The sequence below is a fragment of the Rhyacophila brunnea genome, unplaced genomic scaffold (genome assembly GCF_057557595.1).
Source record: "Rhyacophila brunnea isolate RB1 unplaced genomic scaffold, BYU_Rbru_1.0 scaffold_14, whole genome shotgun sequence".
Classification (NCBI taxonomy): Eukaryota; Metazoa; Arthropoda; class Insecta; order Trichoptera; family Rhyacophilidae; genus Rhyacophila; species Rhyacophila brunnea.
In genome coordinates, this window is record NW_028232796.1 from 32,767,498 (window position 1) to 32,790,532 (window position 23,035).

Consider the following 23,035-nt stretch of genomic DNA (forward strand, 5'->3'; position numbering starts at 1 on the left):
ATAATGTATAAAAAAACACAATAATATATCTGTTCATTGTATGCATATTTCATAGGTAAATTAATTTCGTTTTTTAATGGCAGATTTAAAACCTACCATTTGAGATTAAAACAATGTTTATTATTGCAGATTTATTCGTCTTTGAAATTTAAAAAAAATGTTAATTATATTACTACAAAATAGCCTTGATTATTTTCACACAAGGTAAAAACACTTAATATATTTCTCACATAATTACACTAAAATTAAATGATTGTCATTGTATACACATATTGTCAGAATTATTTATATGATACCAGTGAAAAAAAACTCAGTGGCTTGGCGTACTTGCTCAATGATTGCAAATCTATTGTATCCACGGTGTAATTTTTATAATAATAATTGACCGATAAGAACATTCCGCATATTTTCATTGGACCGAGAAAAAATATAGTAATTAATATATATTTTATATATTATGTTGTGCAACAGAAAATATATTGTATTACCAAAGACAATGAATAAATCTTTTCTAAATCCATCATCATAATATTCTTAGGGGTATATATATAGGGGTCTGCACACGTTCAGAATACTCTTCGATAGATAACCACATTATTATCCGGCTGACGACCTCCAGTCATACAATCTTAAAGACGAAGAAAAAGAAGTAATATTTTATTGATGTAAATAATGTGCATTGTTTCTCTTCTTGGGTGGAGCGGTATGCAGAGCTTTTTTGGGAGTGCAATAACCAGGGAACTCAGAAATAATGGGAACTGAAATACACAACGGGTAAGGCGATAGCGGGTAACCGACTTGAGTAAAGATGAATCCGGGTTAAACTTACACACGTGTCTAGAATACGTTTAACGTCGAATACTGAAAACTGCTCTCAGTTTATGCATTTACGCTCATTTAATGTTGGTGTATTACACACACTATTGCACGTGCATAATGCGTGCTTCATTTTCGTAGGACACTCACACATTCAAAAGCCTGTTTCACCATGCGGCGTATTGAATATAGCCTATTGGTACTCTATTTATTAGCTGTTCTGTGGCAATAACTATGTTCAACCAAATCGCTTCGGATGTTGATATATTCAACCTAAGTAAGGATGAGTACTTATAGGTGGACGTTGTTTTATACATTCTTAAAGTAGGGTCTGCTTAGTTCTTTCAGTGTAGGTACTTCTTTGTATCTAATTTATATTTTTTTATATTTTCACTTGTCTACTGTTTAATTACTCAATACTGATCTATTTCTTTTTTTATATAATTATGTTATAATAATATTTCTTTGTTTCTAAATGTTATGTTGTGAACGTCTTAAATTAATAATTTGTAATGTTCACTATAATATGTAATAATAAATAAAATTTGAATTGAACATATTAGGTACTTACCTCCAAAATCAATACAAAAAGTGATAAGTATGATATGTGGTATTCAGGCAGTTAATTATCTCGGGAAGTTAATTGTCAGGCGCGTTATTTTTTAATACACCGCTTATGACCGCGTTAACCACGACTTATCAAATGTTGTTGAGTAAGACGTGTTAACTATGCTAAAAATTATTGCCTTGTTTATGGGCTTGCTCCGAATCTAAATAAAAATAACTTTTAGAATAGCATTGCTGGACCCGAAAATCCCCTTGTGTACGCGTCTAAATAATATTATAATTAAGCATAGACACAGCTAGAGTTGGGTTTCCGACGGGAATTCTCGTGAAATTATCGAGATTTTCCATCCCGAATCTCGAAAATGAAATTTTTAACATTTCGGGAAATCCCGGATCTCGAGAATTTTTTATCAGGATTCGGGATTTTTTTATTATCAATTAATATTAATTGAAAAAGCGATTCTCTATATGAAAAAAGTGGACAGAAAACACAAAACTTTCAAGGACTGGCATTTAACACAATTAAACCAACGTCGACTCAAAATGAGCGCAATTTTTGCAATATCAGAGAATTTTGTGTCTCAAAAGCGTACGCGATTGTCAGACGCAGCGATTGAAAGTCTGTGTTTTTTGAAATTCTATTTTAATAAGTAATGTTTCGAACTATTTTTGTTTTCCTACTTCTGTTTTGTTTGTAGTCTTACGTAAATAAAAAAAAATATTTTTTTTTGAAAATTGTCTCTTATTACACTGATTTTAGGATTTTTACAGATTTTTTTAAATTTCCCGATTTCTCGGGAATACTCGAGACTTCTTTCCGGAAATCCCGAATCTCGAGATTGAGATTTTCTCGGGAAATACCCAACTCTAGACACAGCACTGAAAGCTTTTATAAGTAACAAAGCTTTGGCGCCGACGTTATCTCCAAAATGATTATTTAATCAATCAACTGGTATACGATTACCAACAAATAAATGATATCAATAAAAAATATCATAAAATAGTTGATATTATTCATTCTTGTCTACCTCAAAAATACGTTCATTTTGATCAAGATTTATTGCTAATAATGTTGCTTATAATAATCACGTTGTAAGGAAGATGTCTGATGATAATAATACAGTTGGTATAGAATTACGCCATAAATTCGTGTTATAAAATGCTTTACCATTTAATTGCATCAATCTCGTATCTAAACATTCAATTTCGGCGCAATCATTTAGAAAGATTAGCACGTCATGTTTCGATTTGGTAAGATTGTAAAAAATAAGAAACTTCTGTGCAGTTGAATGAGAATTAGACAGAAAGTAACCATCCCACATTATCAAAAACTCAACAGTCAAAATTATAACAATACAATATTTCGATTTGACTTGAACGATTATTATGTTGTCACACGATTTTTAGTATATGAAGGCTCTGGGAACAAAAACGGTAGTCTCCATTTTTGAAATATGTTTGCGAGTTATTAAAAAAGTCTTACAATCTTTGTTATAGGTATAATTTCTAAAAAAAATATTATACAGTATACATTATATATTAGTATACAAAATACTTTTTCAGAAATTATATCTATAAGAAAGATGTAAGTAATATATTTTTAATGACTAGTCAACATATTGCGAAAATGGAAACTGCCGTTTTTGTTTCCAGAGCGCTCATATTTAACCACCCTCGCGTCTGTCTGAATTACGTCACATTTTTGAATCTCTCCATTCTTATGAATGATCCCCTTGAAAGTGATACATCACTTTGACCTATTCTGCTAAAATGTTTACAAAAATATTAAGATTTTATATGTGAGAGCGCCTGTACAGGAGCATGGATTTACTGGCACCAATAATGTGTACGTTAAAATATCGCGATAGTAATTATTGTTTACACGTAAAAAAGATAACTGCCTCGCCAATCTCATTCTTCATGCGTAAGCGAGACGCGTTTTTATCATTGTATGGTACTATTCAACAAGTTGTGAAAATTGGTATACGCTAAAATTTCGCTACTATCGTTTTATTTTGCAGGCGCACATATTGCATAAGTTTCAACTATCGCGTGAAAATTCTGAAGCCGATGAATTTTTTTGATTCATACATGCAATCTTGCACTTTGAACACTTTTAAACTTTCAGGATAATAAGTGTTTACACGTGCATTTTATTATTATAGCCGCGATAATAGGTACATACTGATAGCAGTAAATCCATGCATGCGTAAACGGGCTATAACACTGTGTACACGTAGAGTAGGTAATTCAGTGCTATGATTTGTATTGATTTTATGGCTCTTGTATATTTAGTCAATTTATTGGAAGCCAGCGACAATTTTTTTAGGTTAAATTAGGTTTTTTTTTTAGAATTATTCATAACCATGTCCTTGCTTTTTCGTACAAGGTGGTTGTTAGTATTTTTTTAACAATCACAAACACCCAGGCTTTGAGAAAATCAATAGAAATATTGTGTCCTCACCGGGATCGAACCCAGAACTCTCGGGTGTAAGGCCAGCGCCTTACCCACTGCACATCGAGAGCCGTCTTGGTTATATTAGGTTAGGTGAGATTAGGTTATCATTCTTGAATAACGATAACGATAGGCTTTAAAAATTGCCGCTGTTCACACTTGGATTCCAAAACAGACAAAATATCCACTGTATTATAATATAATACGAATACATTTCTTATTTTATTTTCGATATTGTAAGTTGGTTCATTTTTGCGAGACGCTATCAAATGAAATAGACGGTGTCTGCAAAAAAAACTATTTTAGAATATTAAAGGTTATCTATTGTATACTAATTAGCACTTGAGTGAACTAAACAATCAACACAATGTTCCAAATATTATGAAGCGAGTATTATTAAATAGACTTGACTAAATAATTATATTTAATATCATTGCGTTCTTCACCTCACAGTCAATTTTCTTCACAGTTTTTATAATAATATTCACTGAATTTTCGGTCGCTTCAAATTTACTTTAATATTTTATCCACGACTCTCAATATAGTACCTATTTCGTCATCAAGTTGTCAAAACTTCCGATGTGACACTTTTGTAAATATATATTATATTTCCTGATAATTTATAATATTATTGCACCACATTGTTAAATAAAACTCTCAATAGTTTATATAACACCATAATTTCAATATAAAAAATTAGTTATTGAAACTTCTGATTTGAAATTCTATTACTATATTAATGTGTTTTACATTTCTAATCGGTCACATTTAATATTAATATAAATTAGCAGTGGTGTCTGTGAATAAAAACTCTAGAAACCTATTATGTCAGCACACTTTGTCCACTGCAGAGAACTGCAAGTTTTTAAGGAAAAATCCATCACACTAAAAAATAATATAGTTTGTTGCTTTAAGGTAAGCTAACATCATGTAATTTGACCATGTCCGATCCTAATAAGATTATATGAGCCTCCACGGAGTATTAACAGATTTTTGACGAGAAATGGATGTTGCCCATTTGCTCAACCTATTTGGTCCATACAGGGCTTGAAATGGACCGGAACGCACCGGAGCGCCGTTCCGGTTCGAAAAATTGGTAAAATTATCGCTCCGTCTCGTGGGAAAAATAATTTGACCATCTGAGCTAGATATACCTTATAACGAAAAACCTAACACTTATGTTTATAAAATACAAATAAAATTTGATAACTGTAATAATAACTTCAAAAAATTTTCGAGCGCTCCGGTTCGTAATCTTTTCCATTTCGAGCGCTGGGTCCATACTCGGACTCTAAATACAAATAAAATACATTATGTGTATTTGCCATACCCAGGATTCGAGCCCGGGACACACGACATTAAGAACTGTAGCGTAAGCCATTCGGCCAACGTGGGTGGACATCGAAACCCGCAATACGTCCAATTATTTACGTCGCATTTACATTGTTATTACAAACACTTGATTATGAATTGAGCATAACACCCCGTTTACACGTCCATGGATTTACTGTTGACAGTAGGTACGTATTATCGCGGCCATAACAATAAAATGCACATGTAAACTCGAATTATCGTGCAAGTTGCAAGATTGTATGCATGGATCAAAAAAGTTCAGCAGCTTATGAATTTCCAGGTGACAGTTGAAACTTCTGCGATATATGTGCCTGCGCAGTGGAATGATAGTGGCGAACCTGCTGGAAAAAATATGAACTACATCGTGCAGAGCATTTTTGACGTTCATAAATTTTCACAACCTGTCAAACAGCACCATACAATGACAACAACGCGTCTCGCTTACGCTTGAAGAATGAAATTGGCGAGACAGTCAGCACTTTTTCGTATAAACAGTTATTATCGCGATAGTTTAAATTACACACTATTTGTGCCAATAAGTCCATGCACGTGTATGGATTATATCTAATCGAGATGAAAGTGTTAAAAAATCCACAAACTTGTGTTTATACCTATAAGAAATTAGTATAGAATCCACGAGATTTAAGAGTTCCGACCACGCCCGATCCTAATAAGACCATATTATGGGCCTCCACAGAGTTGAGGTTTGTATTAACAGATTTTGATTTTACGAGAAACGGATGTCAGCCACTTTCTCAACCTATTAGGTACATACTCTGACTCATACACAAATTGAAAAACAATATGTGTACTTGCCAGACCCAGGATTCGAACCTGGGACCCACGGCGTTATAGGCCGACGCTTAAGCCGCGCGTCCATCCTGGGTGTGTCCTGCGTGTGATTTAAGAGTAATTATATAATATTATGGATTTTTCATCCGCCATGTTATAGGCCACCTCCTATTTATGTTATAATAAGAATAGTACATCTTTTTTCATCGGCGTTCTGTCAAGAATTGGATATTTACAGACATGTAAATTCATGCTCCATTATCAAACCATATTAATGTATTATATGAATTCATAGTTGACTTTTATATTTTTAATAGGAAAGAATAAATTTTCAGATAACGGTGTATATGTTTCACCGAATGCGTGGAATTGTGTATTACATGAAATCAGCACATTCGGCGTAACATAATATTCAACAATCTGTAAATATATAAATAAAACAAGGCAAAAACGGAACGCACAATTTTTCCAAAAAATACTAGTCGATTACATACTCTTAGAAAATAATTTACCGAATATATCTGATTATAATCTGTTAAATTTAATAAAAATAATTACAAGATAAAATGAACATTTTATATACAACGTTTTTAAATTTTCCGTTTAATCATAAAAACTTGACTTGACTAGCTTAAACGATCAAAAAAAATGTACTTGATAGAAATAATACTGAAATGTGATATTGATCTCCAAAGTAACGCACGTATATATTAATAATTTAGTTGCTAGGATCCCAGACCCCCAGCAACCAGTAATGTTGACGAAATAACTTTTCATACAAAACAGAAATAACTGAAAATGAATTTAATTCTACTTACAGATGGCTAAAAGTATTAAAAAATGCATTCGCATCGTGTTCTTATATATTTAAAAAGTTTCAAATGTCTAGCTAATCGGGTAGTTAGTTAAAAATCGATTGCAAGATTTGTACCGGACAAAGAACCACCGGACAAATAAAAATACGAGCTAAGAAAAACGTTGTAATAAGGGTGCATTTTTTCATAAATCTATTTTATAACGTAAGTACTTATATAGATAAACTATTTATTTTATTCAATAAATAATTCACAAGATTAATTCGCCAAAATAATAATTTGAAAAAGTGTTGTAACCATGGTCATATTTTGATAATTTTAACATGACGACGTTTATATAACAATATCTACTATTTTACAACGTTTTTCTTAGCTCGTATTCTTATTTGTCCTGTGGTTTTTTTGTCCGGTACAAATTTTGCAATTGATTTTTAACTAACTTCCTGACTAGCTAGACATTTGAAAATTTTGGAATATAATTGCCAGTGCATTTTTTAATACTTTTAGCCATCTTTAAGTAGAATTAAATTCATTTTCAGTTAATTCTGTTTTGTATGAAAAGTTATTTCGGCACCATTATTGGTTGCTAGGGGTCTGGAGTCCTAGCAACTAAATTATTAATATATACGTGCGTTACTATGGAAATCAATATGACATTTCAGTATTATTTCTATCAAGTACAAACTTTTTTGATCGTTTAAGCTAGTCAAGTCAAGTTTATATGATTCAACAGAAAATTTAAAAACGTTGTATATAAAAAGGTCTTTTTATCTTGTAATTATTATGATATTAATATATTTTATGTGGTCATTAATAATGTTAATTTACAATATGAAAAAAGTATACTTTCTCTATAAAGTTTACAGATTACCTATGATAAACTCGTAAAGATACCTTGGATTCTTCATTTTCGACATTCGCATGGGATTGCGGCCCTTAAAAATTATTATTGTGTTCATTTAATGGCTGTACGTTTTCCACGTCAGTGGATTACGGAGAAGTTACGCGATTAAAAGACGTGTATAAGCCTAAAATAAATTAATACGATAAAAAAAACTTTGGACACGAAGTCTACGTATATTATGGTCAGCCTAAACTTTCATACACAATTACATCATTGAAATGCATTTTTATTTACACGCAGCCTTGTGTACAGTGATAAGCAATCAAAGGTGACCACATCTTCAAATTAGTGATATCATATTTAAGCAGTCACTCTGTGTTTTGTGCCTAATACTTTATCTGACGGAAGGAAACAGGTATTTGCGAATCTTTAAGATTTAAACAAGGTAGACACAAATGTGGGTTTGCTTATCAAATTATACTGTGGCATGTAAATTAAAGCAATTACTTACGTATGCTAGCTTTACAGATACGATCTAAAGTCAATGTTAACTATCGCTTTAAATTAATATGTGAATGACTAAGAAGTGAATAGATCCTGGTGAAATTTGATACTTCCTGTTTGTGTGGAATTTTCGTAATGGTAGTAAATTTAAGAGTACCTATTTTAAATTTGATGAGCTAAGAAACTTATCTGTCATGTAAAATTTACTACTTAGCGGTATTTTTATTAGAGTTAGTTAAATTTATACACTATGTTAAAGATTTTTATCTATACATTATTTATAAGCAAAACAGATATATTTATTTTTACATTATTATATTCTTTCAATTTATTTGTATATGGCTTATTCAATAATCATAATTTATAATACAGCAGAAACATAAATTACATTTTAAATAAATATATATACTGTAAAAATGTTAGTTAACTTCGTCGCAATTAGATTAGATACACATATAGCTTAGTGGTTAGAGAATATCGGCGCAAATATCGGGAGTCACAAGTTCGAATCCTGCTGAAAAAAAAATTTTCTTGCGGTTATAGGTATAAGATTATTATTTCTCAGAAGTGTTTTCAAATTTGTGTTCAAGTGTTCAATAAAACAACGTTACATTCTTAAATATTGTGATTATTCGTTAATTAAAAAAGATAGTTTGACGGCCCCATGATGGCCGAGCAGCTCATAGTGTTGTGAGTCGCAGATTCAAATCTTGAGTCTGGAAAATACACATATTATTGTTTTTCAATCTGTCTTTGGAGTATGCTGCCCTGTTAAGAAAAAGGCAATATTAATACTATCGACCGAAGGTACTCGATGGAATTTGAATTTAAATTTTAATGGATTTAGGTTTTGTACTATTCCAATTGAGTCGTATTTTGCGACCCGGGTTTCGTCTTTCGGCATCTTCATGCACTATGTGCACTCACCAAAAGGAAAATACACACTGATAACAAACACTCTTAACTCCAACTCATATAAAAGATTAATACAATAAAGTAGGTAAAAACTTTATCATTTATTATTAATTATTATATTATTATATTATTATATTAAAATAATTACGCCGCAGCGAGTTTTATAGAATCTGTGAAACAAATCTATGTGCCAAATTGCCTTTTCTTTAAATGGCTTGCCTTTATGACTGAGTTTATTTTCTCGCGTCCTGACATACAAAAAATTGTATGTTTTCAAAAATGCTTTTTTTATTAAACTATAATACCAATCTAACCTATTGAGACTTTTAAAGAATACGTTACGGTATTTCCCTATTCAGTTGTGATGAATTAGTCATAGATCGGAGATTTTAAGCGTTTACATATGAATATAGGTGATACTTGTATATTTTCCTTTCACTCTTTGAGTTTCCACTCTGTGGCCAGTGCACTTTTCCGCTTATGTAATTGAAGAAAATATATTTTTAATAAAATCATTTAAAACGTGTTTTTCTAATTTCCCCCAACATCCCAGCTCGGCGCGTTCCTGAGGTCACGTTTACCCATTCGGTAACCGGACAAACCAGAACATGAAGAAACAAAGCGGTGACAAAACAGAACAGCCACTGGAAAAATAATAAAACATTCATTTGTGTCGTATCTGTTTATAAAATAAATATGTATAATTATTTAATACGTACCTATATATAATCAGTGCGTGTTGACCATTCGGCGTAAACATCTCAATTTTAATTAGGGATTCCAATCCCGGGATCCCGAGCTATTTTCGATACATACGAATCCCGGGATTGATAAATATAATCCCGAAACTTTCGGGATTGATTTTTTTATCAATTTTTATGGAAGATAAAATAAAAACGAAAATAATAACAGAAAAAAATCTTTTAATAATAAATATAAATACATTAGAAATAAACTGAGTTTGAATGAACTTTGATTTATACCCATGTGAAAGTTGCCGATTCATTTTATTTTTTCACATAAATTAATAAAAATGAGAACGATTGGATAAAAACAATGCTTAGCACTATTAACAAAGTAATTCCACCATGATCTCATACGTTTTACGGTAGTTTCATATTTTGCTGACTAATTAGATTTATGAAGTGGAAAGGCCATAAGTACAACATGATTTTCTTTACTATTTTAAATCTCGCTAACCTATTCATTAAGTCTTTACTATCAGAAACAGCAATCTCATATTAAATTCCATTATTATTTATATTACAATATTATTTACTCCATTAAACTTATATATTTCCAAGATTGAACGTATACAATATTACCAAAAAATGTCTTAAATAGTATAAATTATACTAGATTTATTTTTGACAGATTTTCAATGTTATTTCATATTTCAGATATCAATGTTATTTGTAAATATAAAAATTTTATATTAACAATCGAAAAAAAATGTCAATCCCGGGACCAGTCCCGGGATCCCGGCATTGTCAAATTGTAATCCCGAAATCCCGGGATCAGAATTTTGCTCGGGATTGGATTCCCTAATTTTAATTGATTTTAAGAATCACACACAACTCCACAGAACTATTAAAGTCATTATAGTCATTCAAGCATTTTGAAAATATAAGATTGATTAAGACGAGATATACCTAGCTTGCCGGCAACAGTTGAGTCCCTTTTAATTGAGACTTTTCAGCGATTAGGAATGCAGAAATTATATAATTTGATTTTTTTACGGCGTATTGAAAACCTATGTTATTAGTTATTACAAATCTAAACAATATATAGATATATAACAATTTAATATTAAATGTTATATTTTTCTTGAAATGTCATAGTTCTGTTTATCGGTATTCTGTTTTATCACTGTTCTGTTTCTTCATGTTCTGTTATATCACGTTCCGTTTATTCATGTTATGATTATTCATGGAACCCACTCATTCATAATGCTGTGTCTGTTTATAAGCCTCATATATTATGCACTATTCCTAGTGCTGGTGACAATAGATTGACATATCGATTGTCGAATGTATCATTAAATTCAAAAGGGTTTCTCATACAAAAATCTCACCGTTTTTATTAAGCAAATGACGCATTTAGATTAAATAAAGTATTGCAAAAGATTAAATGGTTTTTAATGATTTCTCAATATAAAAAGCATCTGATAGGTGTTGAGTGAGATACCAATCAAAACTCGAAGGTAAGAATTGCATTTTTAAATTATAATAATTATTATCAAAAGCACGATAATCGTGATGGTGTAAATTTCAATATTGCATAAAAGATTTCGATATTCGCTCAAAAATAACTTAATATTTGTAACTTTAAAATGCGATAAGTGGGTACATTAGTACTTACATTACATAAATGTCTTATTTTTTTCCGTGTGGCTATGATGTTTATTGGGTCTTGAATGATTTTTGCTGTCATCGGATCGAGCGCCACATAGATGACGGTCGACTTGGTGCCGCTAAAGAATAATAAAACGTCTAAATAAGAAAACCTTCTTTAGGCCTATTTTATATTTACATGTTTACGTCTATTCTCTAAAGAAATGAGGTTTCATACCGATTAATACCTTATATTATGTCACCTCCATATAATATAATATCCCATGTCTAATTATGTTGTATTTTAACACATCCTATATTATAGGATGTGTTAAAATACAACGTAGGTATATATTATAATATGCTTATATTATTATATGCTTATATGCATATACTAAATGCTTAATAAGAAGTTTGTTAGAACTGAATCAATTTGAGTATAATTTGTCATAGTTTTGTGCCTTCGAATATTTTATTCTCAGAAAAAAATGAGTTTATATATTGTTAATTTTGTGACGTTCTATTTTCAACAATCAGATCTCTTTATTTCAATTAGGATTTGACGTCATATATGGAAAACCCTTTTTAATATACTATCAAAACATTATTCAGTATTGATGTATACCAGCTGTCGATTGCTTTGAAAGCGTTTTATGATTCAATTCAATAATAATAAGTATTCAAAAGGGTCGCATATTATTTGACGATTTTATGCCAAAATCTTGATTATTTTTAGCGGTGCCAACATGACCGTTGTTTAGTGTTGTCACAGTGTAATCATCCTGGACCCGAAATAGTTTCTCTAAGTTTCACTTAATTCACGAGTCAATCAAGTATGTTTGAAATACACAGTAACGACTAGCAAAAAACAGAGAATTTTATAAAAAATAAATAAAAATGAGGTCTCCATAATAAAGCAGATCAGCTGATGGAGAGAAGTCACGTTAAAGTCCGTTACGTAAATAGTTAATATTCGATCTTCGACATTGTTCGCAATACAAACAAAAACTCTTTTTAGCAGAATCTTTAATCTTAATTATTTTGACAACATAATAATAATATTTTGAAAATAATCATTTAAAAGATTGAATTCTACAACAATCATATAGCTAACAATACAATGTTTCTTACATAAGTAATTGAATGTTTTTACCAAACACGTTATTATAATTTTTACATTGCAACGAACATCTTGAAAAAGCAACGTTTTTTTCAGATATAATTCTTTAAAAACGCCACATTTTTTGTGTACGTGCCTAAATCTTATTAGCTAACTTTATAAAGTAAACAATATATTGTTATTTTTTACAGTGATGTAAGAATTTTTTTTATTAACACAGGAAAACTGTATTAAGAAATCTATTACTGATACTTCACATAGTATTTTCAATTGTGAATAAAAAAAGCTGTTGGTATTGAATAATATCTTTATTATTATGAAATAGGTAGGTATTGTTACACGACATTTTACATGAAAACTTTCTAATTTGTAATGGATAATTTGTTTTTTATTATTTATTGATAAAAAATTCATTAATAATTCTATCATTTCTTAGTAAATTTAGTTGTTTATGACTAATAAATTATTATATTATCATGTATCTATATATCTTTTAAAAAAAGTGTAAAAAAATACTTTAAAAGAAGCAATCATTTTTTTAACTGTGTTAACACTATCAATTCTTGGTGGAAAGACATTGTATCAATTAAAATAAAATAAAATTCTGTCTAATTAATTTTCTGTACTATCAGGGACTTCTTTTGTTAATGACTATTAAACATGGCGCCCACATCCTGGAGAGACTCCGGATCAGGATTTTTGGCAGGCCTCAATACCCATCACTAAGATGAAGGGCAGCGCGATTTTTTTTTTTACATTAGTGCTCCCCATATGGTATTCCGCGAAACCCCACAGTTTTTTGAGGTCAAAATATGGGTGTTTCGTGTGTTTTTATCGATTTTTGTATTTTTAAATAAATCCAGTTGTGAGTTGTCGTCACTCAGCATCATAATAATATAAAGCACTAATCGCGACCCCCATTGTGATGGCCAAGTAACATGCGACCCTTCGACATATTGGATAAATAGCCATTTTTATAGACAGGAAACACACTAAAAATAATCATAAAATAAAATTATACACATGAATTTTTATTTCATGAACATATTTTAACTCTTATATCAATATTACATCAAATTGCATCGCACACCATATTATAACTATAATTTAAAATAAGTCATGTCACTTGGGTCGGTGGGGTTTCTTTTAGTCAGATTGAGGGTTACATTCCTGCAAATTTCAGGTCCCTATCTAGGACTACGGCCAATATCGACTAGCATAAACGCCGATGAACTAAAATGGCATTGGTGAGTATTTGGTAAAGTTTGGTACCTGTTGATACATCTAATCGTCTCATCCTTCTGCATTCCTAACAAGGACGAGAGGACAGAGTGGCGGTCATTGGCAAGGTAATTGGCAAACATTTGGAGCATACGGTTTATTAAAGAGTGGACACACGGAAGTTAACTGCACGGCTTTTGTTTATTTGTATATATTACGCGTTGACAGTTACAAGGTATTATCATTATAAACAGTCTACGATAAAATATTTCCTTTTACTGCGTGTCCGATAATTATATATATTATTGTATACTTTTTTTTACAATTAAAGCAAATTTGTGGTGTCTGTATATTTCATTTAACTGGCCACGCCGGGCATCTCTTAAGCCCGGGCCCCCAGACTAGAGCCCTGTCAGCCCCCCCCCCCCCCTCGTGTGGGATTATCATGTATCTGACTATGTCTGACATTATCATGTATCTATATATCTCTCATAAAAAATGTAAAAAAATACTTTGACAGGAGCAATTATTTTTTTCATTTTCAATTCATAGTGGAGAGATACTTTATAAATTTAAATTAAAATGAAATTCTGTCTAATTTATTTTCTGTTAACAATCAGTGGTTTCTTTTGTTAATGACTATTGAGTACCTCGTTATTCGTGATGATTTTATTGAATATCTCATAACTTGCATCATTGAAATATTATTAGTCTTTTTTATACAGGTCAATTATACCAATATTTTCAATTGTAAATCTAATTGATTTATTTTTGAATGGAGAATTTTATTTAAGGGAGGTCACACCAAAAGTAGTGATTTCATAGAGACATAACAATAAATATTGATTGAATTACAAAACTTAAGATTCTGAAGAAGCACTCTGAAGATTTAAATACAATACAAATAACCTTCGAAATATTTTGACTAGATGTCGCTATAATTGAAATAAGTATATTAAAACCATAAATAAAAAAAAAGATGATTTTATTACAGTAATCATTACACTAAACCGTAGAATATATTATTAGAGATAATACCTACATTATAACATATTTCTATCGTGATTGTTCTACATTTTGGCATATTATTTTTAATTATGTATGGACTATAATAAATATGGTAATAATATATGGATGTCATGGAATAATAATTCATATTCTGGTTTTAATTATTAACTGGAATGAATGTATTATAATGCCCTATAAATATCTGTAAAATTGTTTTTTTTATCAGTTGATGATGTTCCATTGAAGCCTAACGAAACCGGTCCGGAATATTATAAAAGTAAATGGGATAAGAAATGTATAATAATTGTGTTTTATTTAAATTAAAAGCCAAAAATTATTTGATAGCAATCATATATGAGAATGTTAATACATTATAATAATCATTTTTAATTTTTAATTCGTAATTTAATATTTAATTTCTAATTAATTAATTATGAAGCGCAGTAGTTAATTCGTGAATAGTGTAAATTAGTTAGCTACATATAATTGGAAATTTTTGATTCGTATTATAAAGTTGGGCAATCATTCATTAATATTTGAGAAAAAAAATCATATGATCCAGCGCTCGAAATGAAAAATTTTATGAACCGAAGTGCTCAACAATTTTACGAAATTATTAACATAGTAATCTATTTTTTTTAAATAAAAATAAGTCTGTTAGATTTATTGTTATATGGCTTCAATATCAAATTATTTTGTCACAAGACGGAGCGATAATTTTGGGGGATTTTATGAACCGGAACGGCGCTCCAGTGCCTTGAAATTATCTTATTTATTTATTGTAGACCTAGTAGCAAACCATGGCACCTTACGAAGGCTCAGAGCAACCGTATACTGAGCTTCGAAAACAAATGTTTGTGACGTATAATACTGGGTGTGACTTTAGAAGTAATGAGGAGATAAAAGAACGCACCAAGCAGTCTCTCATCACGCTGAGAATGAAGAGGCAACGTTGAACTTGGCTCGGCTACGTGCTGCGGATGCCAGATGAGAACTTCAACCTGGCTTGTCTGTTGTTCAAGCTAACAGGATTCCAGCATCCTGGAAGGCCGCTAAATACTATTTGTATACGGCGGAGCTACTGGATGCTGGTTTGATCTGGAACGATGCAAGGAGACTGATAAGCAACAGGCATTCTTGGAGGCGCCTTGTGGTGTCCATATGCTCCAACTAGGGGCGGATATGGCCGAAGAAGAAGAAGAATAAGTATTAGATGCTCTGCTATCGAATGTATGTGACCAAATTGCGCTACATTTTCATATCCTATAATATATATCGGAGTACGTGGCAACTAAAGACTAGACACGGAACTCAGAAATAATGGAAACTGAAATACCTAACGGGTAAGGAGTAGCAGGTAACCGATCTCGAGTAAGGAAGAATCCGGAATAAATTTAAACACGTGTCAAGAATACGTCATACGACGAATACTGACAACTGTTCTCAATTTATGCATTGATGCTCATTTAATATTGGTGTATTACACACACTATTGCACGTGAGAATGCGTGTTTCATTGTCATAAGACACATTCAAAACCAAGCATCAAAATGAAGTGTATTGAATATAGCCTATCGGAATTATATTTATTATCATGTTCTGTGAGACCAGACAACAACTGAGAAGAAAGGAGATAGCAAAGATATACTTTTATCTGGCAGCATATCGAAAGTGGCTTTATTGAATGATGATTTTCTGCATTTTTTTACCGTGAATAATGTCACTTTATTGATTAAGTTGTGTTGATTTTTAGGAAACTTTAGTCATAATGACAAGAGTAAATTATCATAATGCCAGTTCCGTGATGGCTTAGCTTGATATTGCTTACTGGCGTGACACTATAGCGACCTAGCACAATATTTCAATTTGATTTTACAATATACTGCCCTTAACCTGGATTTTAAATGCAAGCTTGATCTTCTATCGAAAAGATTTCTGATTCAAAATGTTAAGATTTGCATGATTGTATAAGCCAATGAATATAACTGGTCAGTTGAGAAGACTCACTGTTTCATATTTTATTACAGGTAACAGAAAGGGGTCTGGAAGTTCAATAAAATGTATATACTTATTTAACTGAGCAGTGCAATGAGCAAACTGTCAAGAAATGTAGACAACCGATTTACAAAAGGTCGCTTTGTGTTATTGTGTAATACTATTCTTAGACATTATAGCTTGCGAACTATGCATCTGACGTATCGCGTTAAATCTAGCGTTTTTGGACATCGCAAACAGTTTAAAATTTCTCAAAAGAAGCTAAAATATTACACCAATTTCGTTGAAAATCAAAATGCTTTTACCAATGTATTAAATATGACATACAAAAGTGATAATTAAATTGTATACCTGATTAATTTTTGATAGTACGATTTAGGTATTAACTAATTGCGAAATAATTAATGATTCTTCAATATATTTTGTTCTCACTAAATAGTAGTGCTTATTTCAAAACAGTATTTTAATTATAAGATATTTTCCGGCTAACTAGTTTATTTTTTTACCCTAGGGATAATAAAAACTTGTTCGTGTGATATTATAACTGCAAGTTAAGATAAACTTAACATGTTACAACTGAAAATTAGTACAGGTATGAGATTGGTCATCACTTAAATATTGGATGTAACATTTATTATATTGGTAAGATATAGAATTTTTATTTTCAAGAAAATCTTGTGTAATATTCTAGTTTTTCTGTGACAATTTTTAAGTTACCTGCGGTGTCGAAAAACGCTTTTTAAAAAGTAGTACAAAATATGTGCTGCGTCCATATAACGCGTTTCATAAGCGTGAGTTTACTTATACTATATAGTATTCAACCACGGTGGCAGCGCGGCTTAAGCGTTGGACTATCACGCCGTGGGTCCCAGGCTCGAATCCTGGGTCTGGTAGGTACCTACACATATTGTTTTTCAATTTGTGTGTGAGTCAGGGTATGGACCTAATAGGTTGAGCAAGTGGCTGCCATCCATTTCTCGTAAAAAACAAAATCTGTTAATACAAACCTCTACTCTGTGGAGGCCCATATGATCCTAAAAATTCAACATGGGACGTAACAATAATTAAATAATTATTGCAACTATTGGCAAATATTGTCGCCTGCCTCGACTTACCCGTAATACGCGCATACTCAAGATTCCGGCGATCTATTGCGATTGTTGTACGACAGACGTCACGCCGCGAGTGCATGTGGGCGCCTCAATGGTTCACATGTGCCTGGAATACGCACGAGTCAAATCGCACCATCTGGACAAGGCCTTAGCCAAAAATCATTATGGTTAGAAAACGCCAAATTGGAAACGCTGACCCTAATTCGATTCCAGCTCTATCTCTGTTGAATACAAATAAATAATAATTTACAGACTCTAACTAATGAAATAACCACAAAAATTAAAAAAATCTGGCTCTTGGTACATGATAACAAGTAATGTTGTTTTTGCCCCGCAGCTTTGAGCCTATCTTTGTATTATTATCAAGTATTAATAAGCATGCATAATGAATGGCTGAGAATGCGTTTGATAAAGATTTGCTTTGTGGCGCCATTGTCCTTATCAATCTAATCGACTGAAATGCAATGCACCTTTATCGCTCATTATTTAAAACTTCTTTCTAACGGATCTTGTCTCTGAGAATTCCATAGGTACGTAATATTAAAGTTTATTTTATATAATAATCAATATAGCTTTTCAATTCTGTTTTAACTCAACCTTGATCAGATGCATCGACTGCATTCAATCACTGTATCAAAATCAGACTGCTATTGTCTAAAATACAATCTGCTATAATATATAATTATATATATTAATTACCTTCTAATAAAATCAGTTTAAATATAAAAGGTGTTTATATGAAAATGATTCCGCCGTTCCATGATAATGTACAAATTTACAATATGCACACATATTATCTTCCTTTACCCATCAATAATTGTTGCACGTGTGTAAAAATCTAACAAAAATATTATCAAAAATATTCACCAATAAACTAGATAACTTAGTCGAACAACAAAACAATAATTCCAAGATGTCGTACAGTAATATATTTCGAAAGAGTCACTTAGATCTATAAATTAACCTTTGCGATGAAGTAACGCAAAAACCTTTGCTGTATTATGCCTACCTGCTTTTGCATTATTTTGTCTCTCGACTCGGTCACAAGAATTATATACTATTACGTATTTAAATATCGTAACGTAAATTATTGTCTTCAAGTTGCGCAACACTGTCTTATGTGATGTTCAAACTGTGGTGTTTATTTTTATTCACGGTTATTTGAGGGCTTTATTCTACTACTTGACGAAAATTAGTTACGGATCCCAAAATTTTAAGGAGAAAGGAGAAAGGAGAAGAACTGATAGCATTCAATCCAGTGGAAAAATCAACTTCATAATAAATTGGTGTTAGTTACAAAAAGCAGCTTATTCCAATAAAAAAAATATATGTAACATGAATACCGTAAACAGTTTTCTGGCGTTTGCCAAAAATTTGTTGGTGGAATAAGTTCACTTTGAAAATACACCCCTCATTTGGCGGTGATAAAGATGTTGGAGGAGAAAGTCTGTGGTAGGTTGCTCGGATGAATGGAGAGGCTAGAGTTGATTTCTGTGTAACGGTATACAGTTGGTACAAGAGAAAAGGCTCGGTGGAAGGAATGTTTGAGTCCCAGGCATGGTGAGAGAATGCTTCAGGGCGAGGTGTGGCGAAATAGTGCGCTGGTCTGAGGCCCGGTGGAAGTGAGTACTATGCGATGTGATACTGAGACTGATTTTTTTATATAATATAATATTTGGTTATTTTTGATGTAGTTCACAGTTGGGAAATCTGCTGACCACCGCATCATTGCAACTTCGAAGCGTTTTGATAACAAACCCCGAGATAGTCAACCGTCATCGAAGTATGTCACGCCTGTAAAATGTGCTGATCGTAGATGTGGCGATTGTGCGAGATTTGAATGACTCGCTGATTCTTGCGTTGTCGTAATTACGCTGATAAGGCTCGAGGTTGTTGACCACTACAATTATAATATTTATTTGATATTGGTGTGGTTTGAAAATTGTTATAAGCCATGTCTTCACTGTAAGAGGCAAAAAGTAGGATTGATCAAGAGAAACCAGAGAAAGGGTATGTCGGATGTCCAACTGGATGTCAGGTCAACTGGGTTGCGGACATATGGGTGCTACACGGACGAATCAAATGAGCCAAAAAAGTAAGAAACAGGTTTAATAGAACATATCTAGGTATAAGTAAATATAATCAAGCAAAATCTATGATCGTTGCATAAACTCATGTCGTTGGTTTGCAATCAAACGATCAATAAGTTGGCGCAATATTCGAGATTTTACATTAATTTTGATAAATATAAAGAAATATTATTGATCGTTTTGTAGTTATGTCGAATGTTTGTTTAATATTGTAATTCTGGCTCTTCACAGTGGCCCAAATCAGGCAAATGTGAGTGGTCACGTGGTATTTACTGTGGTGTAAATTAGTGACAACACATGCGTTGACTGGAATATATCTTCCGTCTATCGACACAGTGTCGGTTTTCAACACGTATCAAAGGTCGCCAACCTTTACCTGACTTGGACCATTGTGAAAGCCAGTATCAAAACTTATTTTCTTTTATTTTGTTAACTGTCAATTCATGGTGGAACTGCATTGTATTGTTGTTTTTATTTAATAAAACGCATTTTTTGTTTGTAGTACTTATTCCACTTATAATCAATAGATTAGGACCGGTTTCGTCCGCCTCAGAGGGACATTTTCAACTTGAACTTCAACTTTCAACATTGAAAATGTCCCTCTGAGGCGGACAAAACCGGTCCTAATCTATTGATTAAAAGTGGAATAAGTACTACAAAAAATGCGTTTTATTAAATTAAAAATAACAATACAAAACTTTTTTGTAAAATATTACACAATTCATGAAATAATATTGATTACTTTTTAACGATTATTGTGCTACCACACCATTGATATGTCATGCGTATTTATAATAGGCATCGTTTTGTTACGAGTATAGTGTAGATATTTTATAATTTAATTATACTAAGTGCTTCTCTATTTTTTGGTATTTCAAAACATAACGTATCTGTATTTTTCGCTCATCTCTTTTATCTGTGCAGCGTCTAGGTGCTAGATGTGCATCATTCAGTTGCCTATTTTGATTGCATCGCGCCACTACGATTGAGAATCATCGGAAACTTGAATAAATTCAATATATCACAGCGCAGCGAGACGATAACAAAAACAAATATTATTAAAACTGCGATAATATAAAAATCAAACTCATTCACAATGTCATTCATCGAATTAATTCATTGTCATCTTGATTTATAGATCTTCTTCCACTTTACACCTATTAACATGGCTTCTAACTATTATAATGTCATAGAACAGCGTTCCTCAAAGTAATATATAATATTATGTTGTAAGGTTTTTAATCACCTAAAAATGTCTCGCGCGTTGTTCAAACTCCTAGCCAATTATTGATGGTTTAAAAATATTTAGTTCCAACTTTATTTAATTTTAATATGACGTAATAGATATATAAAAATAAATAAATTTTAATAGAAAGAAAGAATCGAAAAACTAAGGTGGCATTAGTTTCCAGATATGGTATACATACATTTATTTATATGTCAGTGATCTATGGTAAAAAATTAAGATATTTTTACCCAAAGTGACATACTTAGGTACCTACATTACATATGAAAACCCATAGTTTTCAGGTCATGATTAGGAATAGTTGGCAATTGTTATAACATATGTGACTATTTAAAAGAATCAAATGTACATTGGCTGGATATAGGCGCGCGTCCTCACTTCACCTTGCCCAACCTCACAACTCCACCGCTATTTACCTACTACGCGATTTTTATTATTATTATGCCAACGCGACTGACAACAGTTTAATGTTGAGCAACGTACCTCTATCAAAACCCCACCTCATCACTCCACCGTTTCTATATCTGACTACTTTACATACTCGTGATTAGGTGTTGCAATCCTGTTATTTTTGCGTAGTTGCATAAAGAACGAAGTTCAAACAATATAGTTCACAAGCTGTGCAAGCTTCATCAATATCGGTCTAGTAGTTTTTGAGTTATAACATCATAGTATAACAAAGGCTTTGAAAAAAACCTTCTACTGTAGTCCGAATTCTTTGGAACAAATACACAAATATATTGAAGAATTATACGTTATTCTTCACTTCAAAATTTCAATTCACTTCAAAGTTATGATTAATATAGTTAGGCACCAAATTACGGTTGTTTTTCTAATATCATTTTCAATTTGTCTTAATTATCATTTTTACTGCATTATAATAGGCATGTGGTAAACCACGACGCTTATAAGTACCTTCCTCTTATACTCAAAACTCTGCCCGGGCCAGGCGCATAAGCAGGGTTTGGCAATGAACTCTGTATGGGAGGTGTTGAAATGAAGTCGCCAAAAGCTATGTCGAAGTAGACCTCGACAACTCCGCTGCTGGACTATGATAAGTAGGGGTTGGCAATGCGCGCTTGGGCCATGTTGAGTATTTTTTTTTATCCAAAAAAAATATCACAGTTAGAAACCTATTTTCTTATCCTGCATTTCACATCATTTACAATAGTAATGGATACATTATTCCATTCAATATAATTATAACTACCTTATCGCTGATTTACATAATTAAGTGTAATGTTTACATGACGTATTTAGATAGTAATCAAAGTGTGTTATGAAGAAGCGTGGTAACATTTCTTAAAGATGAAAAATCACAAGGTTAGTGGCAACACTTGCCTTCGTCAGTGGTAATGGATAAAAATAATTGCTTCATGTTTTATAACGCCTAAGTAAATCGGTTTATTGCACGACATCCGTGTACTAATTACAGGTGACCTTATTGAAGTCAGGTGTAAGATTAAAGTTCATCATTTTTAGTTAGTAATAGTGATGAATAGTGATGTAATTATTATGTTTTACAATGTCAAATTTGAAGATTCAGTCAATAGCATATCGAAAATATTCGATTAAGTATATTATTTTACCTTAGGAGATTCCAAATGCGTACAGATTGTAGTGAATCGATAAAGGAGAAGCAATTTTAATGCCACTATCTTTGAAAATTATTATTATGTATTAATATTAGAGTATTTTGATCGTGAAAACAGAATTCATTACGTTTAAGTAGTAAGTGAATTACTGAGAATAGAATTGTTATAGGTAAATAAAACACCTAATTTCACTGGATTTATTTCCCAAAAAATTACAACACGGAAATCTTGTACACGCGACTACAGCAACTTCC